This window comes from Mustela putorius, unplaced genomic scaffold, assembly GCF_011764305.1.
Source record: "Mustela putorius furo isolate JIRA1106 unplaced genomic scaffold, ASM1176430v1.1 tig00000275_pilon_pilon_pilon, whole genome shotgun sequence".
Classification (NCBI taxonomy): domain Eukaryota; kingdom Metazoa; phylum Chordata; class Mammalia; order Carnivora; family Mustelidae; genus Mustela; species Mustela putorius.
In genome coordinates, this window is record NW_025421341.1 from 14,466,448 (window position 1) to 14,480,817 (window position 14,370).

Here is a 14,370-nt window from a genome sequence, read left to right on the forward strand (position 1 = left end):
GTTTGTATGAAAATTAGAAACAAATGAACAGATGGCTTTCTGTCAAGCAAAGAAGTGTTAGTTCTTCACATATATTCTGATCCTGAGCAGAAAGTAGAAGTTTAAGATAGAAATAAGTGACAACACGGGCACATGTGTCCTGTCGCTGCCCAAGGTTCTCTATACTGCAGAGCCTCTTATATTTTATTTATAAATTAAAGTATTTATTTATATTCCATCGGAGCCAGCATATGTTAACAATTTAACAAATAAGTTTTTCACTGATATCACTGAGCCTTTTTTTCAACCCTTTTCAACCCTTTTCAACCAACAAGGAACCGAAACTTGAGCTGGAGCTACTAGGCCTTTCATCATACTCTTTCAAAGTAATATCTGTGCCCAGTGGGGCTCAAACTCACAGCCCTAAGATCAAGAGATCCATGCTCTACTAACTGAGCCAGCCTAGAGCCCCACCAGAGCTCCATTTATCCTCCATTTTTCTCAACCTCTTACTGAGGCAGAGCCATGGTAGTTAGTTCAGTCCAGTGAGTGGTGAGAGGAGGTAATATGTGTCACTTCTGTGTTAGAGCACTTAAGAGCTGGTGTGCAGCCTGCTCATGCTTTCCTCCCTTGCTACTGCAATCTTGGAGGCCATGAGTTGAGCCACAAAAAGAATGTGCTCAGATCATGGGAGAGAGCAAGCCTGGAGCATTCTTCCACTCACATCAGGATTTGTCTGAGCAGGATAGAAACCTTTATTGTGCAAAGTCTCTGAGATTTAAGCTTGACTTTTCTGACTAATCCAGTCTTTTATCCTTCACCCGTTTGTATCCTATTTTTATGGCCTTGAATCAGATTGAGGTGCTTTGGACAAGACCAGCTAATTTCTACTAAGCCAGCTTTCTACTTAGCCAGCTAGTCCGCAGCAATAGCTTAGAGTATCAGGTTTGGGAATCCAAGGGGAAGATGCTTACTGTCTATCTTACCTAGATGCTCTGGTCAACTGGAAATCATATGTTTTGACTAGCACTCTTGTTAACTCCTTAATTCATATATTTTGAAGTATGTTTCCCTTGCAAGAAACATAATGTTCTCCAAAAAGCAATTTGGCAAAAGCCCCAAGGAAGGAATATCTTTCTCTGAATAAGTATCAGTGACTTTGGTTCACTCTAACTTTTGGCCACTTACTAATAAGTAGTAATAATGAACTGCTTCTAAATGTATTAGGGAATAGAAGTGGTTTGGTTCCTGTTAGACTAAAAGATTTATGTTGGCAGCGGCTCTCCTGTTTAAAGACTACTTGGATAGTGGATCTTTCCCCAACAGTACTGGCAATTCTGAATGTCCTCAATACATGGAATCTTGTTATCCTGCACAAGTGCACTGGATTAAACAAACTGTTCAAAATCACATAGAGCAGACTGGTGGAGGAGGTGGACAACAATGTTATTATTGTTTATTTGAGACCTGAGTAGGCTAATGATAGCCAGTGAGGTCAAGGTTAGCCTTCAGAAATGCTTTTCAGAATTCCAGCAACTTCAAGCATCTCAATGTTTAACTTGTCAGACAAAGTCTATGAAAAGAGGAAAAATAACCAAGTGATACTTACACTAGAATACGTTTCAAGGGTTAATAAGTGATATATCCTGGTCTAACAATCCAGGGAAGATTTTTTCTCGACTTTATTGCTTAATGAAACACGGGTTCTTACATCACTTGAGAACACCACACCTTGCCAATATTTTCCTCCTGAGATTCTAAGTCTACATGAACTTACATTCTTAACCTCAGCATAAGGGGTGTCATGTAACTTGCACATAAATATCTCAACAGCTGGACATGTATTATATGCAGACTGAGTGCGCTGTATCTATTTATCGAGTCATCAGCTGATAAAAGCTAATTTTGTTGGTAGCCAAACAAGAGTCTGTCTTGGGCTTCTCGTTAAATGATGTACTCAACTCATTTTGTGGTGCCAGCGTATACCCTCTTCTCTATTATGTGTAGGCTAGCCCTTAAATATAGTTGTTAACCAAATTACCTTTGTCAAGTGTTGCCAGCCATGATTCTCAACATTTCACACCCAGAACCTAAGAGGTTCTGGAATGTGGCATAAGCAAACCTGGTAGGAATAATGGAGCAGAGAACAGAGACAGAACTCTAGTTGAGGACATTCTCAAATTGGTCAAAAAGCTGAATATACTGAATAAAATAGGGACTTAGTAGGTATTTCTAGTAAACTGAAAGTTGCCACAAGTGAAATATCACTTCTCACTGAGTCCCAATGCCTTTCTCTTTGAAATTGCCTTTAGCCAGAATTGAAGACCTAACACCAATTCTCAGAGTCTTTAAAAAGTTGGTCTGAGTGGTTAAGTTGGTTAAGCGTCTTATTCTTGATTTCTACTCAGGTCATGACCTCGGGGTTGTGAGATTAAGTCCTATGTTGGGCTACAGGTTCTGGTTAGAGTTTGTCCCTGTTCCACCCACGCTGTCTCTCCAAACCCCACCCGCCCCGCTCTTGAGCACCTGTGTTTGAACTTGCTATCTCTCTCTCTCTCTCAAATTAATTAATTAGATCTTCAAAAAAAAAAAAAAAAAGAATTGGTATATGGTTGAGAGGATTGTCCACTTTCTAGCTATGTGATGTTGGATAGGGCACTTAAAGTCTGTTGGCTTTGGCTTTCTTTAAGTGGGGCTTTTAATAGTCACCTGTCTCACAGGGTGATGGTGAGGAATAAGTGAGTGAACATGTGTGAAGACTTGAAACACTGGTGCATGTTAACAAATGTTAACAAATACCAGTGTAGGGATGTTGCAGCCACTCTATATAAGGTATCATATACTAAGACTGTGTCAAATAATATTCATAACGAAATCTGTGTTAAGGTAATTTAATCTTTTTGATCTAAAATGAAAACGATTGCTTTGAACTGCGGTGTGTTCATTTAAAATGACTATCCAGGGGCATCTGGGTGGCTCAGTGTGTTAAAGCCTCTGCCTTCAGCTCAGGCCATGATCTCAGGGTCCTGGGATTGAGCCCCGCTTTGGGCTCTCTGCTCAGCGGGGAGACTGCCTCCCTCTCTCTTTCTCTGACTACTTGTGATCTCTGTCTGTCAAATAAATAAATAAAATCTTAAAAATAAAATAAAATAAAATGACTATCCAATTTTATGTGCCTCATGGAATAGGCCCTACATTGCTTTTAAAAAAATAAATCCCAGGCGGCATTTATCTCTTTCTCATAAAATAAAGTCTAGAAAAAAGCATAGCCATTTTAATTTTATAACAAACAAACAAAAAAAACCCCAAAAGTCACGATGATGGGTAAGTGGGGCATTATTTTTATGACTAAAATTTTTACGACTCAGTTTTTTATGCCATTTTCTCATAATCATCTCATTCTTTGGCCAATAATTTCCCAATTCTGTTAGAATGAAATTAGCTTTTAACTGTTCAGGGCTGGAATTTCACTTTCACTGACATTTAACTATTGAGTTAATATTTGGAAAGACTATAAAAGACCGGATATTCGTTTTTTAATATTGCTTTTAGTACTACTCAGATGAACGTGTTCTTTGATAACAGATGTGAGCAAATTTTTTTTGTAAAGGGGCAAATAATAAACATTTGGGTCATATATAAATACATGAAAGGCCATACAGTGTCTGTCACAGCTCCTCGACTGTGGCATTGAAACACGGAAACAAGCAAGGACAACAAAGAAATGAATGAATGTGGCCATGTGCCAACAACACGGTATTGAGAAAAACAGGCAGCAGGCTTGATCTGGTCTACGGACCACAGTTTGCTGACCCTTGTTCTATGCAATTCTTTCTTGTTTGTTTGTTTGTTTTTTAAACATGTATGCATGCATACATGTATAATGTGTATTTACACACCTAGATACATACACGGACATGTATTTCAAAATCATGAAGTGTAAAACATGCTTTTTAAGGAATTTAAGGAAAATAGGGAATTTAAAGAAGAAACAAAGTTGGATATTCTATTTAGCATTCATTGATTAAATACCTAAGGCTTTCCTTTTTAACAAGATGCACAGCTGCTCTACCATTCTATTTTTGCTCTAAAATCAACCTACAATGTTTAATGTGCTTTTAATCAAAGCTACCCTTAAAAATGCTTTCAGTAGTCTAAAGTTATTGTGTAGGACTCTATAATAATGTTATATATATCCCAAATTTGAGAACCACTGAGCCTAACTAAAGTGGAAAAAAAAAAAAAAAAAAAGCTGTGTTCAGATCAGATGTGTGGGCAGTGCAAACATTTTTTCCTAAAATAACTATCAAATTTTATGAGGGATTGGAGAATTCTATTGTGTTTCTTCCCGCCTGCAAATTTTCTGTCCTTATTCTTTTTTTTTTTAATGTTAAGCCTTTCTAACTTTAATATGCATTAAAAGACTTGTTTGCTGCTACATATTCTGTGTTAATGTTCACAGATTAAGTGAACTATTACATGTAAAAGCACTTAATACAGGACCTGGCTCAGTCAGTGTTTGTTACGCTTGAATCAAACCCTGTCTGCTCATATCCTTATACACATTTTTCTTTGAAGGGTGATGGAGAAGAAACAACCCAACTGCTTGCTTCTTGTCTTTCCACATTCACATTTCCTGTTGGGTCTTTTTTTTTTTAAAGATTTTATTTATTTATTTGAGAGAGAGACAGTGAGAGAGAGCATGAGTGAGGCGAAGGTCAGTGGGAGAAGCAGACTCCCCATGGAGCTGGGAGCCTGATGCGGGACTCGATCCCGGGACTCCGGGATCATGACCTGAGTCAAAGGCAGTCATCCAACCAACTGAGCCACCCAGGCGTCCCTCCTGTTGGGTCTTGAAGAAGAATTAGCAGTTATCAAAATTTGAGTCTTGAGGCCCTTTGCTTGGAGAGGAACCTCTTCCTTGAGGATATATGATGGGTCCATCCGCTCTCCCAGGTGTGAAATCACACAGCCCTGGTGCTAACTCTTAGAGATGCCTAGATTTAGATACCTGTTGTAAAAGAGCAAGATTTCAAATTGGGCCTGAGCTCTGCCCTTGCTTGTAAGGACAAATCATTTATGTCTTGAGGATGATGACACCTGAATGGCTGAAGAGATACAAAGCAAACCTAGTGCCCTATATAAGTGGGCTTATTTCTAGAAACCACTTCAGTAAGAAGTAGCCTGTATTGTTCTAGTGAAATTTGTAAGCAGAACTACTAATCCAGAATGACTTTTAGGAATCCGAATGTCAAAGTAAGTTTAGTACGCTGTAGGGAAAATTTAATTAGTTGTTAAAAAATTCCCCTCGATCCTGTGCTGGAGGAAATCAATGTGACTGGGCTAGAGGCCCAGTCCTTTAGAGATATAATTAACAATTTACCAGGATGAATATATTCTCTTGTGAGAGAATACAACTGCCTTCTATTTATTAGCTGAAACCAGTTTAAACAATCTAAAATTTTATTTTTCCTTGGATATAATACTTATGAAGCTTCACTAGAGCGAAGCTAAAAAGTGAGAAAAATTATGCATCTGTAAGCATTTTCATTTCTCAAATCCAAACACCTGAAAGAGCACTTAGCTGGTTATAAATGCTCAGTGTTTGACTATAGAGAACAATCACGAAATTTATCTCATGGCCTCATAATTACCCAATAAGAAAAGAGATAGCCGCAAGTTGAATTTGGTATTGATCTACGTGATGTAACAGATTTATATGGATCACAGATTAAATGATTAATTTCCTAAATTCTCTCTCTCTCTCTTTTTTTTTTTTTTTGCAGAAAGAAGCCAGAACATATTATTAGCCCTTTGAGAATACAACATAACGAATTTTACCATTTTACTGCTTCCTTGAGTAGGTAAGAAAGACCCTATATTCTCTGCAATAAAGGAGTTATCCATACTTGTGAAAAATAACTCTCTTTTGACCACATTTTTAAAAAATCTTTATGAAATGAATATCAGGTTTGATAAGGGAGACATATATGTGAATTCTACAGCTAATAGATTTAGGATTATTAAGTAGCACTTCATAATGTTTTGAATGATATAATAGTGAAAGAGTGAAAAGATCTTTTTCACTCCTCTTTTTTTTTTTAAGATTTTATTTATTTATCTGACAGACAGAGATCACAAGTAGGCAGAGAGGCAGGCAGAGAGAGAGGAGGAAGCGGGCTCTCCATGGAGCAGAGAGCCCAATGTGGGGCTTGATCCCAGGACCCTGGGATCATGAGCAGAGCTGAAGGCAGAGGCTTTAACCCACTGAGCCACCCAGGTGCCCCTCTTTCTCACTCTTTTAATGAGAACTGAAAACTATGAAATGAGAACTGAGCTCAGTCTATTTCTCCTGCCATGGGTAAAAACACCAGTAGTATTTTCTCAGCACTTACTATGTGCCAGATGTGACTTGCATGACTTACTTTACACAAGTAACCCCTATATTCCTTACAAGAACTCTGGGAGTAGATACAGGGATCACCCCCATTATACAGATTAGGGATTTGAGGCAGAGAGAGAATAGGCAAGTAGATGTACCCAAGGTTTTATGCATAGGTCTGAGGGCAGCAGGCACTGGGGGAAGACCAGCCCCAGCTATTAATTACTTTGAGAATAACTTCATGTTGCCACAGAAATGCCTCACCATCAGATTCCCCTATGTCCTTAATTGGTTCTATCCAAATTTCTGGAAGAAGTAAATAAATAAATAAATAAATAAATAAATAAATAAATAATGCATTTACCAAGAGTCATAGCAGGCATCATTTATTTTGTGTTTGGTACTTGTTACTTTACAATTGTTGCATGAATAAATAAAAGAATATATATAGGTTAGCACAGTTTACAAACAGAACTTTTTCTTTTATTTTACATCCTACTTTAAACTCAAAATTCCTATGTTAAAGCAGAATAATGGGACAGAAAGAATACAAATGAATGACTTTTTATTCTACGAAATGAAGAATGTATTTTAATTTAATTCTTTCTACTAGAAGAACTGAATATGCGATCTTAAACTGGCCACAGCAATATCTGCTTTACTTTATTATTTCATTATTTCTTTATCACCTTATTTTTAAGTTAGAAACTTCACAAAATTTTCAAAGAAAAATATAGAAATATTATAATAAATACTGAAACATCAGCCAGATAAGATTAAACAAATGCTAATATTAAACTTTGTTCAGATCTTTTCTGATGAAATAAGTCATCCTCGAGAAAATGAAAGTTCTCTTGCTTCTTTTCCTTTCTTTCTGAAAGGTTTTACAATCCTGAAGATGATATAACCTTCCTATGTGTGTTCGAATATTTTGATGGTGTATGTGAAACAATAGGCTGTATAGTAATTTACATTTTGAAAGCTTACCTAACCAGTACCATCCTGAGACTTTCTTTTGCCTTCACCCAACATCATATTGAGAGATTCAGCCATATTGATACATGAAGATCTGGTTGACTCCTTTTGTCATAAAGTTTATTCATCCTAACATTTCAGTCATTTGGTACTTGGTATTGTTAATTGCTGCTTCCAAATAATTTTTAGCATTTTGAAGATTTAATGCCAAAGTGGTTTAACCGTGGCTTTCAATGCATCTTTGTCATTTGTGTATAAGAAATCCAAAGTTCTTAATATGTGCTACTATGCCATAGTATGTTTATGTTTTAGTCTGTTTATGTTTTAGTTTTTTTCCTATTAGAAAACGTATCTTTTACTGACAATAAGGATCTTGCTAACTAATTGGATTCCTGGGTTGTTTTTTTTTTTTTAACTGTTTTTGCCATAATACAATAATTGAAATCTGTTTTATTTACCCATGGGTGAAATACTGACTATTCCCAAATGCAGTGCGAATACTGCCTTCGAAATTTAAAAGGTACTTAAAAACACTCTCATTTGGTCCATGTTAATTGCTCATATTTCCTTCAAAAATCATGAGGGAAACTTAAACGATTTTCCCTGATTTTCTCTAACAGTATAGTTAATTCTAGCATTTGTTTAAGGTAAAATTATGAAATGTCAATATGCATTAGTAAGATCTATAGATAGAGAATCTTTCATAACTTCTTTTCTTAAGGGAGTAGACAATTACTCTGGCTCAGTTGGTGAAGAAAGTAGAGATAAACTAGCCTTTGGTGGGTATATCTGAGTAAATGCAAGACTGTGTAAGCCTCCCAGGCCAGAAGTGCAGCAAATTTGCAGATGGGGAAATCAAGGCCCATATACGTCAGGCAGCTTACAAGATCATATGGTGATTGCAGAGCTAGATTCAAACTTATTTCTCTTGGATTCCAAAACTATACTTTCTAGAGAAAGAGAATCAAGAAAAACTACCTAACCTATTGGACACAGAAATAGCAATTTCATTTATTCCACTAATATTTACTGGGATCCTTTTATGTGACTTGAAGGGACTGATTTTAGAAAAGCAAGGATGAGAGGCACCTAGGTGGCTCAGTCAGTTAAGCGCCTGACTTTTGATTTCAGCTCAGGTCATGAGCTTATTGTTATGAGATCAAGTCCTGCTCTGGGCTCCAGGATCAGTGGGTAATCCGCTTGAGATTCCCTCTCTCTCTGCCCATTCCCCCTCCTTGTCCTCTCTCTTCTCTCTCAAATAAAAAATAAAGAAATCTTTAAAAGAAGAGGTGCCTGCCTTCAGCTCAGGTCATGATCTCCGGATCCTGGGATTTGACCTGCATTGGGATCCCTGTGCAGCGGGGAGTCTGCTTCTCCCTCTCCCTCTGCCCCCCCCAACTCATCCTTGTTTTTTCTCTCTCTCAAGTAAATTGAAAGAGAGAGAGCGAGAAGGAAAGAAAAAAAGAGCGAGCAAGCAGGCAGGGAAGACATAATATCTATGCAGAGAGAGAAAACAGGCTATTTAGAAATGGCAAAGACTCCTTCAGTAATATCATGAAAGTGACTATTTAATTTTTGCTATGCTAAACAATTTAACATTGTTTACCAAATAATTACCTGTCTGGTCCCCCAACCATGCCAACTAGATTAAAGTGAATGGGATAAGAAGAGTAAAAATGCTTTGTAAATAACATAATCTTTGTAATCATTTGCTGTTATTGCTAATTGTTCTATAAATTTATAATTGAATATTTCAAACCTAATATATGTAATTCTAAATGTAGAGCTTGGTATATGTATCTGAAGTTTAAGAGTCTTACTACTTCATGTAATAACATCTCTTTGACACAAAAGTTCCATGTAAACATAACAGTGAGATGAACAACCCTGACAATTGGTTGATTTTCAGCCTCTACTACCTACTAGAGGTATATTTTATTTTTATACCCTTAAGCCTCATAGCAGATAATAATGGTACCAAGCTGGTTCCTGTCTAGAACGTGATCATTTCTCGTTATCTCTACTTGTAAGGCCACTTTCATCTTGACCACTGCAATAGCCTCCTGTGCCCAAGCTTGCTCTGCTATGGTCTGTTGGTCACAGAATGTGATCTTTTATAAATCTTAATCAATTGATGTAATTCTTTTGCTCAGAATCCACCCAGGGCTGCCCATAATATTCAGTATAAAACCCACCCTCCTACCATGGCCAACAAGGTGAATATAAGCTGACGTCTTGTCCTTGCCCGACATCATCTCAACATCCTTCCCCCCAACTGAGGACTGAGACTGTGTGATGTTCTCAGCTGGGTCTAGAACAGTGTCTCCGTCTTGGAGGACCCTCACTTGCTAAAGGACTGACTAGGTATGCAAGGGTTACTGTGGAAAAGACATGATGTCTTCAGTGAACATCAGTGGTGGTTGTTGCATTTTTAAAGATTCTTTCAGTTTGTCATAATAGAGTTGCTTCTGGAATGCTGAGGAACTTTCATGCACGATTTTGACACATGATTTTATAGCATTATGATAAAACTTTATTCTGGGGCACTTGGTGGCTCAGTGGATTAAGCCTCTGCCTTCGGTTCAGGTCACGATCTCAGAGTTCTGGGATCAAGCCCGGCATTGGGCTCTCTGCTCAGCAGGGAGCCTGCTTCCCCCTCTCTCTGCCTGCCTACTTGTGCCTACTCTCTCTCTCTCTCTGTGTCAAATAAATAAATAAAACCTTTAAAAAAAATAAAACTTTATTCTACTGATACATAATCTTGAATCTTAATTTATAGTATCAAAACCACAGAGACAAATTATGCACGAATCAGCTGGGTAGAAATGAGAAATCCATCTCAGAAACAGAAAATACTTATTTTATAATTACCATCCATCCTCTGTCTAAAGAACAATATCAAGACTTGTTGCAACGTGGGTAACCTGGGTTGCTCTGTTGGTTACGCGCCCTACTCTTGATTGCAGGTCAAGTCATGATCTCGGGGTTGTGAGGTCTCGCCCCTCCTCAGGCTCTGTGTTCTGCCGGGAGCCTGCTGAAGGATCCTCTCTTTCTTTTTCTATGCCCCTCCCTCCTTTCACAATAAATAAACAAATAAACAAATAAATAAAACCTTAAAAAAAAAAGACTTGCTACAACCTGGTATTACTTAGATTTTGCTTTATCTTCAGAATAGATGTTTATCTTTTCACTCATCGATGGGTGAATTTTAACACAATTTTCTGTAAAATAGGCTCACTTTTTTTTTTCTCTTATTTTCACAATGCTCCTTAGGAGCAGCACTTGACGAGTGTTTACATTGTTGAGAACACTTGGCAAGAGAGAGACAAACCGTCAGACCACAATAACCTCAACAGTGGGGAAAAGAGAAGGAAAACTTGGTATTTTCACCATCGTCTCTGAAAATAAGTATCTTGGCTTATGCTGATTACTATCTCATCAGCACTCGGCTCTGGCCCGTGGCCCTCTGTGTGAATAATTTTAAAGGCAGATTAAGCATTCCAAAAATAAACTGTATTGGTAAATTAGGATATCCGATGTTTCCTTAATGAAAGCCTCTGCTCATCTGTACTGTCAGCTGGCGGTTATACCCAGACCCTAAATTGTTCTGGCTCTTACTGAGCAAGAACCTATTCCAGGGGTGAGGTTTTCAAGAAAGACATTTCATGGTTAACCAGAGACAGAGAAAGGGAGAATTGCCCACATACTCTAGCAGGAGTTAAAATAACAATAACAGTCCTCCTACTTAACGGGCTGAGTCATAAGCACATTCTACTGATTCCTCGGCAATTCCGAGCAGACTGTTTGGGCTGCAATTCCGTAGGCAGAGGTGGGCACCACCTGCCACAGAAGGCTGTAGTTCTTGTCAGGATGGTGCTGTTAGTAAGCCTTGCCTTTTAACAGTTTGGCCAAATGGAGATAGGAAAAGATAACAATTGGGTGCTGATGGCACTTTTTCTAATGCTTGGACTCTGAAAGAATGGTCAGTATGCATTTAGTTATTCTGTTGCCCATGAGTGTGAGTCACTTAAAGAAAGAGGCTTCCTGTGGAAGGAGTTAAGAGTCAAATCTTGTGGGATATTCACCTACAGAACATTCTTGACCACTGGCAGTAACCTTGTCTCTGTCAATTTGGAAAAGGAGCTGAAACCAATGGAAATCTACTTTTCTGCTTAAGCAGATGAAGGAAAATGTTGTGGTTACTGAAGTACCTCATAATCCAAGGGCTGGACACCCTTGTTCCCTCCACCTGGCCTCCAGTACCTTTCCTGAGCTGTTCAGTGCCCTTTGATGAGTTGCCCTTTTCCTGATACTTTTACAACCCGCCTCTCCACATGACCTTTTTTTTCCATATACATCAGATCATTTATTTTTCCTACTTAAAATTTTCCTATAATATAAAGTAGCCAACTCAGTAAAGACCCTTCAGAACTGGGCTCCAAGCAGCCATTTCTGGACAATCTCCAATCCCTCTGTCCTGCTCAGTCGCCTGTCCTTCATTCTAACCATGGCAGGAAACTTGTTTCTTCTTTAACTTCTTTCTCTTGGTAAGCCGTGTTTCTCTCACATTGCTCTTGTCTTTGTTATTTCTGTAACTCTTGCTAAATACCTACTGCCCCCTTGTCTAAAGAAGAAAAGGTATGTGTTTTCAATCCACATGTCATTCCTTCTCCCGCTCTTCCCCCCAAAAAATGATATTAAGGTGCCTTTGAGGAAGAAGGGACTTCCAGTGCTCTTTAAGTGTATCTAAACTACAAAAAAGGGGGATGCCTGGGTGACTCCATCGGTTAAGTGTCTGCCTTTAGCTCAGGACATGATCTCAGAGTCGTAGGATCAGCAGTCTGCTTCTCCCTCTTCCTCTCTTTCTGTGCATGCTCTCTCTCGTGTTCTCTCTTAAATAAATAAAATTTGGGGGGGAGTGGTGGGAGAGTTACAGAAAAAATCATCTTGGTGTGTAATTGTTTCCATCTCTGACTTCCTCTCCAGTTCTGAGAAGCCCTCCAAGGCAAAAGTGTTGTCCTTTGTCATATTTGTGCTTCCAGGACCATGTAATCAGATTGGAAACAAAATAATATTTTAATAAATTGCTGTTAATAGTTAATAACAATAATGAGTAAATAATGACTAAAAAATGATTGAAGGAGGATGTGGCCGATAAATGAGAGATCAAGGAGGGGGAAAAGATACAGACTATAGCCCTAGGTCGCAGATTTACAAATGGGTTTTATTGTCATTTCTTTTGTGTGTGATCGCTAACAACAGTAGGTTTATAGTCAGAAAGAAACGAGAGGAGATGGCGAACACCCTGAGTCCCCAAGGAGACAGTTTAGGAAACAAAGCTTTGGAGGAAACAAGAAAAGCTATGTTGAAAGGCAAACAGACTAATATCAACCAAAATGGGGGCCAGGTACCCCTCTAAGGAAAGGTGAAGCCAGTGAAGTAGGGTGAAAAGACAGGAGACCAAAGTAGAGGTTGTGTCAACGCTTCTCTGTTCTACCATCTTCAGGAAAAACAGAGTTTCCACTTTGTCCTTGTCAAACACGAAACTGTCCTGAGATTATCTGTAAGTGGTAGCAAATTCTGTCTCTATCTTGGCTGGAAGACAGATGCTACAAGATGACCAAGGGAAAGGTTGGGCCCTCTTGGCTCCATTCACACAAGAAAGTGGTGAGGCATGAGGAAGGTGATTGCGGAAGAGCAGGAAATGCTCCTTGCTCAAGTTTGCCCTCCTGCTTCCTCCATTCCAACACCCACAAACTATCCCAGTTGCTATCAGGACTTGCAATGCAGGCCATAAATGGAGTTTCATTGAACTATATTACATCTATTTAGTCTCATCCTTTTTTTTTTTTTCTTCCTAATCTTACCACACATTGCTCTAAACCAAGTATGTTAGTTAGGATGGCTAATTACTAAAACAAATAGATGCAGAAATATATTATCACGTTATTTCTTGCTCAGTTAATAGTCCTGCCTGGGTGTTTGGGTTGGGAGCCTGTCTATCCTTCCCATAGTCAACCAGGGATAAAGATGTTTGGGATTCCTTTCAGACAAAGGGATTGTTCCATTTATGGTTTTACTTTGTCATTGTCGCCATCCATCTGGTAGGGGGGCAAAGACCAAGGGGGAGCACAAGGGAGTGTAGAAGAGCCAAACTTCCATTGGTTAGATCTGAATCGTATGACCACACCTAACTGTAAGGATAGATAAGAAATATACTCCTGCTATGTGCTCAGGAAGAAGAAGAGATTCTGATGTATTGCTAGCAGTCTCTGTGAAACCAAAGGAAAAATCTGTCTCCAGTATAAATGCATTTGAATATTTGGGTCAAGTAACTCAAACCCTGGTGAGAATAGATGCTAATCATACCATAGAAACAAAACTGTGAATCATAATCTCAATACCATGTTTAAATAGTAAATGCATTTGATATATTAGTTCATCAAAGTTAATTTTTTTTTAAAGATTTTATTTATCTATTTGACAGAGAGAAATCACAAGTAGATGGAGAGGCAGGCAGAGAGAAAGAGAGGGAAGCAGACTCCCTGCTGAGCAGAGAGCCCGATGCGGGACTCGATCCCAGGACCCTGAGATCATGACCTGAGCCGAAGGCAGCAGCTTAACCCACTGAGCCACCCAGGCGCCCCATCAAAGTTAATTTTTACAGCACTACACAAATAAGATATTTTTAAAAACCTTCCTTATAGAACTAAGCATTGTATCCAAGAGGATAATGGTGAAAAAAAAAGCATAGTGCCCAATACTGCTCCTATTTTTTTTTAATAATTTCTTTTTAAAAAAATTATTTATTTATTTTAGGGAGACAGAGTGAGAGAGCATGAGAGGAGGGAGGGTCAGAGAGAAAAGCAGACTTGCTACTGAGGAGAGAGCCCGATGTAGGACTCGATCCTGGGACCCTGGGATCATGATCTGAGCTAAAGGCAGACGCTTAATCAACCGAGCCACCCAGACATCCTTTTCAATAACTTCTTTCAAAGTGAATCAATTGATTAATTAATAGATGAAGAAGCTTC

At 38.5% G+C, this 14,370-nt stretch overlaps 1 protein-coding gene across 24 annotated transcripts in view; it reads left to right on the plus strand.

Moving 5' to 3' along the window:
* The window catches only part of MAP2 (microtubule associated protein 2), a 290,837-nt gene that overhangs the window by 177,650 nt on the left and 98,817 nt on the right, over positions 1-14,370 (plus strand). For 21 of the 24 annotated variants that reach the window (XM_045078671.1, XM_045078669.1, XM_045078679.1 and 18 more), the window contains one exon: positions 5,766-5,843. The exons of the other annotated variants lie outside the window; for them this stretch is intronic. The gene's annotated coding sequence lies outside the window, so the exon portion shown is untranslated. The remainder of the gene's footprint in view (positions 1-5,765; positions 5,844-14,370) is intronic. 24 annotated transcript variants of the gene reach the window in all.